A 7,810-nucleotide genomic window follows, 5' to 3' on the forward strand; every position below is an offset into this window, starting at 1 on the left:
AACTCTTCAATCTGTACCAGTTGTAAATGAATTTCCAGAGGTCTTTCCCGAAGATCTTCCAGGAGTCCCTCCTGACAGGGAGATTGAGTTTGGAATTGATTTACTTCCCGATACTCAGCCGATATCTATTCCGCCATACAGAATGGCTCCAGCAGAGTTAAAAGAGTTAAAAGCCCAGTTGAAGGATCTTCTTGACAAGGGGTTTATTAGGCCCAATGTTTCGCCTTGGGGCGCGCCAGTCTTATTTGTCCGAAAGAAGGATGGTTCTTTACGCATGTGTATAGACTACCGTCAGCTGAACAAGGTCACCATTAAGAACAGGTACCCTCTTCCTAGAATAGATGACTTATTTGACCAACTGCAGGGCGCCCAATGTTATTCCAAGATTGATCTCAGAACAGGCTATCATCAGTTAAGGGTTAAGGAAGTTGATATTCTGAAGACCGCTTTCAGAACCCGTTATGGCCATTTTGAATTTCTTGTTATGTCATTTGGGTTGACAAATGCGCCAGCTGCTTTCATGGATCTTATGAACAGGGTCTTCAAGCCTTATCTCGATTTATTCGTCATTGTCTTCATTGATGATATTTTGGTGTATTCCCGTAATGAGGCCGATCATGCAGAACACCTCAGAATAGTGTTGCAGACTCTTAAAGATCGCGAGCTTTTTGCAAAATTCTCAAAGTGTGAGTTTTGGCTTAAATCAGTGGCATTCTTAGGCATGTGATCTCGGGTGAAGGTGTTAAAGTTGATTCTCAAAAGATTGATGCCGTAAAGAGTTGGCCCAGACCCACCTCAGTTTTTGATATAAGAAGTTTCTTGGGTCTGGCAGGCTATTATCGACGCTTCGTAGAAGGATTTTCTTCTATCTCTGCTCCGTTGACTAAGTTGACACAGAAGAAAGTTAAGTTCCAATGGTCAGATGCTTGTGAGCGAAGCTTTGAGGAGTTGAAGAAAAGATTGACTTCTGCTCCAGTTTTGACTTTGCCAGAGGGAACTGAAGGGTTCGTGGTTTATTGTGATGCTTCGGGAGTTGGTCTCGGATGTGTCTTAATGCAGCATGGTAAGGTTGTAGCTTATGCATCTCGTCAGCTCAAGGTTCACGAAAAGAATTATCCGACTCATGACTTAGAGTTGGCAGCTGTAATTTTTGCACTTAAGATATGGCGTCATTATTTGTATGGAGTGCATGTTGATATTTTCACAGATCATAAAAGCCTGCAGTATATCTTCAAGCAAAGGGAGCTAAATCTTAGACAGAGGAGATGGCTCGAATTGCTTAAGGATTATGATGTGGATATTCTCTATCATCCGGGGAAAGCGAATGTTGTAGCTGATGCTCTTAGTCGGCATTCCATGGGAAGTTTAGCCCATGTGGACGTGAATAAGAGAGTTATGACAAAGGAAGTTCACCGTTTGGCCAATCTTGGAGTTCGACTTTTGGACTCCGAGGATGGTGGTGTGGTTGTTCAGAATAGTGCTCTTTCCTCTTTAGTCGTTGAAGTCAAGGAGAAACAGTTTAATGATCCCTACTTGTTGCAGCTGAAAGAGGGGATTCACAAGCATAAGACGACGGCTTTTGAACAAGGGGGAGATGATGGTACCTTGAGGTACCAAGGCAGATTATGTGTCCCAGATGTAGATGGACTCAGAGAGCGAATCTTGTCAGAAGCTCACAATTCCAGGTATTCCATTCACCCAGGTTCCACTAAGATGTATCATGATCTCAAGGAGATTTACTGGTGGAACGATATGAAGAAGAATGTGGCAGATTTTGTAGCTAAGTGCCCGAATTGTCAGCAGGTGAAAGCCGAACACCAGAGGCCTGGTGGCTTGGCTCAGAATATTGATATTCCGGTTTGGAAATGGGAAATGATCAATATGGATTTTGTATCAGGTTTACCTCGTTCAGCTAGGAGACATGACTCTATTTGGGTGATCGTTGACCGACTTACTAAGTCAGCACACTTTTTGCCAGTCAAGACCACATATTCAGCAGAAGATTATGCCAAGTTGTACGTTAATGAGATTGTCAGATTGCATGGGACACCAGTGTCCATTATTTCAGATCGTGGTGCTCAATTTACAGCAAACTTCTGGAAATCCTTTCAGAAAGGATTGGGTACCAAGGTGAACCTCAGCACAGCTTTTCATCCACAAACAGATGGCCAAGCAGAGCGTACTATTCAGACTCTGGAGGATATGTTGAGAGCATGCGTCTTGGATTTCAAAGGTAATTGGGATGATCACTTGCCTCTCATCGAGTTTTCTTATAATAACAGTTATCATGCTAGTATTGGGATGACACCATTTGATGCTCTGTATGGGCGAAGGTGTAGATCACCAATTGGTTGGTTCGAAGTTGGTGAAGCAGGGTTGTTAGGACCAGATTTGGTTTATCAGGCTATGGAGAAAGTCAAGTTAATACAGGAGCATTTGAAAACAGCTCAGAGTCGCCAGAAGTCTTATACAGATATGAGACGAAGGGATTTAGAATTTTCAGTTGATGATTGGGTGTTCCTTAAAGTCTCACCCATGAAAGGTGTTATGAGATTTGGAAAGAAAGGGAAGCTTAGTCCCAGATATATTGGACCTTACAGAATTCTACGAAAGGTTGGTCTAGTAGCTTATGAACTTGAGTTGCCACAAGAGTTAGCTGCTGTTCATCCAGTTTTTCATGTATCCATGTTGAAGAAGTGTGTGGGGGACCCTTCGTTGGTTGTTCCTGCTGATGCTATAACAGTTAAGGATGGCCTCACCTATGAGGAGATCCCTGTAGCCATTCTTGATCGTCAAGTTCGCAAGTTGAGAACTAAGGAAGTAGCCTCAGTGAAAGTCCTGTGGAGGAGTCAGAAAGTTGAGGAAGCTACATGGGAAGCCGAGGAGGATATGAAATCCACGTACCCGAACTTGTTTCAGCCTGCAGAAGAGATTTATGATGAAGCACCAAGATTTTGAGGTATGTAAGATTTCTTTTCATGCTATTGGTCGTGTGTGGCCAATTTATAATGCTATTGTGATGTAGCCCTGTGAGGCAATGATATTATGGGTTGTTGTGACAGGTTGGTAGTGCCTTATTACAGGGGAAACTCTGGCGAAATTTTTGTAGAATCCCGAATGGTTATCATTCGAGGACGAATGATCCCAAGGGGGAGATATTGTAACACCTCGTAACTTCGGACGAAAAGTTTGACTCATAAGATGATAATATAATGGAACCAATATGAGGGTTATAGGAAGTGTTTTGAAAACCAATTAAGTCATAAGAAATGTCTTTGAGCAAAGAAAAGTTGGAAGCCACTCTACGGGGCATGTTTGCAAGTGAGTTTATGGAAGGTCTTACTTCCAACGACCATAACCCCTCTATTAATTTGGATTTTGGGAAAAATTCCTTGATGAAAGTTGTAGCCCCTTGAAATAGCTTTCCAACGGTATATTATGGGCCTCAAACGAACATCCGTGCAAAGAGTTATGCCCATTATACGACAGACTGTCCGAGCAGAGAATTTTGACGGTCCGTATAACATTTTGACGGTCCGTAAAACATTTATACGGTCCGTCAAAAGGTCACAGAGAATGATATTTTGAGGGTCAGTTTTACGGTTCAATTTTACGGTCCGTAAAACAATTATACGGTCTGTAAAATTGACTCAAGCCAGCGTAAAATGGTCACAGAAAACCATATTTTGCTGGGCAATTTTACGGTTCAATTATACGGTCCGTAAAACAATTATACGGTCCGTAAAATTGACTCAGACCACCGTAAAATGAGCACAGAATGTCCAAATCACTGGAATGGTTTTACGGTAAGTTATACGGACCGTAAAACCATTATACGGGACGTAAAACCCACCGTAAAATGAGCACAGAATGTCCAAATCACTGAAATGGTTTTACGGTGAGTTATACGGTCCGTAAAACCATTATACGGAACGTAAAAATGGGCTTAGAATTGCCCGATGGGTCAGATTTTAAGATGTTAATAAGAGACCCAAACCCATTTTTTTTCATTCCCATTTCTCCTACACGACTCAAGGGTTCTCTAGAGTCATCCAAACACTCCATATGCAAGAATCCAAGTGAAACAAAAGATCCACTTCATCAATCCACAAAACTAAGTGTGAGAAACACATCAAATCCATTCAAGTCAAGAAACTCCATAGAAGGTGGAACTAGGGTTTTGTTCAAGTGAAGTATTTCAACTCAAGGCTTATTCCTACAATAACCAAGGTAAGTTTTATGATGTTTCATGATGATTAAAGTGTTGATAAGTTCTTGGGAGAATAGTAAATGGGTTTGATAAAGAGAATTATATGAACTATGCTAGGGTTTTTGGATTGTTGACTTGGGATTGTTGTATTCATATGGGTGATGAAGAATGATGTCAATTACATCTAATTGAGATTGTAGAATCAACTAGAAGTAATAGAATGGGGATTGGGGGAAGAAAACACCATTAATGAAGGTTGTGGAGCTTCATGCCCACCAAGTGTTTGATAAAATGCTTAGATGAACAAAACATGGATATTGTTGCTAATATAGAGTCCCTATGACCTGTATTGCTATAGATTAAAGTTGAAAGGATTGAAGGACATTGTGATACACTCAAAAGCAGGAAGTCAAGGTATGTAGAACTTCCATCCACATGTGGGAATCTCTACGTTCTTCCCCATGATCCGTTTTCGTAAAATCTATGAAGTTCAAATCCTAGGGCATTAAACCCAACATATTGGTAGCCCGTAATTATGTATGTATGTACATGAATTTTGTATCTATGTTCGTCATTGTATTCCTAATCTTCCATTACGGATATTAGGAATCCTAGCTAAATCCATGAATCATGAATTCTTCCTCAGGTGTTCTCATTATGTTTATATGAAACTTTATGATTTCATCCAGCAAGTTACAAGCATGTTTTCAAGACAAGTATATATATATGATTTCGAACTATTGTTATTACTCATGAACCAAAAACATGTTTTGCAAGACTATGACAAGTTATCTTATGAAACTATACAAACAAGTTATGATTCATGAAAACCATGTACAAGCAAGTTATGATTCATGAATACTATGTACAAGCAAGTTATGATTCATGAACACTATGTACAAGCAAGTTATGATTCATGATATACCATGGGCAGAAAGTGCCACTATTTTACATGTTCATGTTTTGGGAGTTGCATTAATTACCGAGGAGGGCTTCAGATAGCCTGAAACTACGTAGCCACCGTAGGATGAGGATCGCTCCACCCATGTCCCGGACGATCTCTCATAATGACTGGATCCTTTCATATTTTAGCAAATCTCATGTTCCCTGGCAAGGCCTGAGTGTCCTGCTGGCGGGATGCAAGCACCAGACCATGGATCGGTTATAAGTTATTGCTCTCCCTACTTATCATGTTTTTACTAATGTTATATATATACATATGTACTCATGCTCATGTTCATGTCCAAGTTTTTCAGTTTCAGCTCTTATCATATTATTCCATGTCCCATGTTGTTTCTTTCGGTTGCTTTACATACCAGTACATTCAATGTGCTGACGTCCCATTTTATTGCTCGGGGGCCTGCATTTCACGATGCAGGTACTGATATACAGGACGACACATCTGCTCAGTAGGACAACATTCGTATCAGCTTATTGGTGAGCCTCATCTCATTCGGGGTTTAGTCAACTTTTGTTTTATGATTAATTATGCATCTAAAGGTATGCTGGGGGCCTTGTCCCAGTAAGTATGTTTTTCAGTCAGACTCATGATAGAGGTTTCATAGACTAGACAAGTCAGTTATGTCACGTCAGACATTTGGAGTCGTATAGCCATTTTGGCTCACTCATGCTTAAACAAGTATTTTATTAAGTATTATGACTTACCATGTTTTATAAAGGCTCATTATGCATTCACGTTATATTCCGCATATGTTATGTATCATGATGATTCAGTAAGCCATGTGGTTCGCTCGGTCACATGCAGTCAGGCACCGAGTGCCGTGTTACGTCCAGGCCATGGTTCGGGGCGTGACAAAGCCCAGCTCAATTGGTAAGAGGCGCTTCCCTCTGTGGAAGACAAAGGGCTTGAGGTCGCGGGTTCGATACCTGTAGCTCTGCAGAGTGAAGATGGCATAGTTGTGCGATCCGTCTGCGACCCAAGTCATACAATAATGCAGTGTACATGAGCAAGTCATGGAGGGCAACCCGCAGCATGCATGGGTTACACCTGCGGATCCTCAAACACAAGTCGCCTTTTTTGTAAGGACCCCTCCGCCTGGGTCGCCCAGGACCGGTGAGTAGACCCCTTGCGGGCCCCCTCCATGACATGCATGCTTGACATACTCAAGGGGGCCCGCAAGGGGTCTACTCACCGGTCCTGGGCGACCCAGGCGGTGGGGTCCTTACATCTTTTGCGGCTGAATTACCACCAAGATCTTTCGAATGATTATCCTCGGCCTCTTGAGTATAGTCCTCATCAAAATGCTCCATGGACTCCTTCCCCTTCCTACTTTCTAGCCTTCGGGGAATTTTTTGGTGTAATCAAAACAGTCACGCCTTCAAGTTCACGCTCCAACTCATCAATGATTGGGTCATTATTTTCATCATCATATGGCAGCAGATTTTTCATGTAATCCTGCTCCAACTCACGCACTGTAGGGATGAGATAAGGGTGCACCATCTACAAATAAAGAAAACATTAGCATTAATCTTATCTTATTAACATTAAGCTTATCTTTTTGCCAAAAAAATTAATAATAGACTCCAAATTTATACCTCGATAACTCCAGCTCTCTTAAATGGATCTCCTTCAGCGAATCGCTCCATTTTCTTCATGTGCCACCTAAGAATCCTAGGAATAGGGAAAGGAACCTCCACTGATTTCCCAGCATTCCTTCCAAGTGCAGGAAAAGCTTCATATGCCCAGACCTGTAATCACAGAAATAAAAATTGAGTGAAAAATAAACAAGACACAGTCTATACTCTACTGCACCAGTGGTCTATAATATTTACCATGAATTCCCAGGGGAAGCCATAATGTCACGACCCAATCAGAGGGCCATGACGGGCGCCGGGAGCTAACCTACCGAGCACCACAAAACATACATACATCTCATCATATAATCATACCTGAGTGGGCCATCTTGCTAACTCATAAATATCGTTAGTGGTAAGGGACACCAGCCCAAAAGATATACAACAAAATAAGGACCGAGAAGGTCATAGAACATCTAACTGTGCATATCTGTCTATGAGCCTCTACTGGAGTACATAACATAATAAGGACGTGGCAGGACCCCGCCATATCCATCATATATTATTAAAAGTGGGAAGCTCTTAAGTGAAAAGTTAGATTACCATAATGCCCATAAAAAGTTAAACGACTTTTTTACCCTTCAATCAAACACTATTCCTATTAGACTAATGTAGAAAGTCGTAAAAACACTTCACAATAAATACAGTAATAAGAATCATAACTAGCACGCCCTTAATCAAACATTGCTCTATAATTAAATCTAATTCCCACACGACCTTAATTGTATAGTCATGCGTTTTTTCCAACGAAAACCGAAAGAATACAAATAGGTAAATGACCACTAAGAAGTTAAAACCCAATAGAAGTCTAGATACAGTGTATTAAGACAAATTAAACTAATGTTATTTAGTGATGATGCTTAGAATTCTAAGTAAATGAGCGTACGTTTTGGGAGTCCAATTTAACGGAGGTAGCAAAAATAATTGGTTGCACTAAAATTATAAGAATCGGATGTAGTCACAGCAATATTGAAGTGAACAACAATTAATGATGAACTCCATGAT

This window comes from Lycium barbarum, chromosome 11 (genome assembly GCF_019175385.1).
Source record: "Lycium barbarum isolate Lr01 chromosome 11, ASM1917538v2, whole genome shotgun sequence".
Lineage (NCBI taxonomy): Eukaryota > Viridiplantae > Streptophyta > Magnoliopsida > Solanales > Solanaceae > Lycium > Lycium barbarum.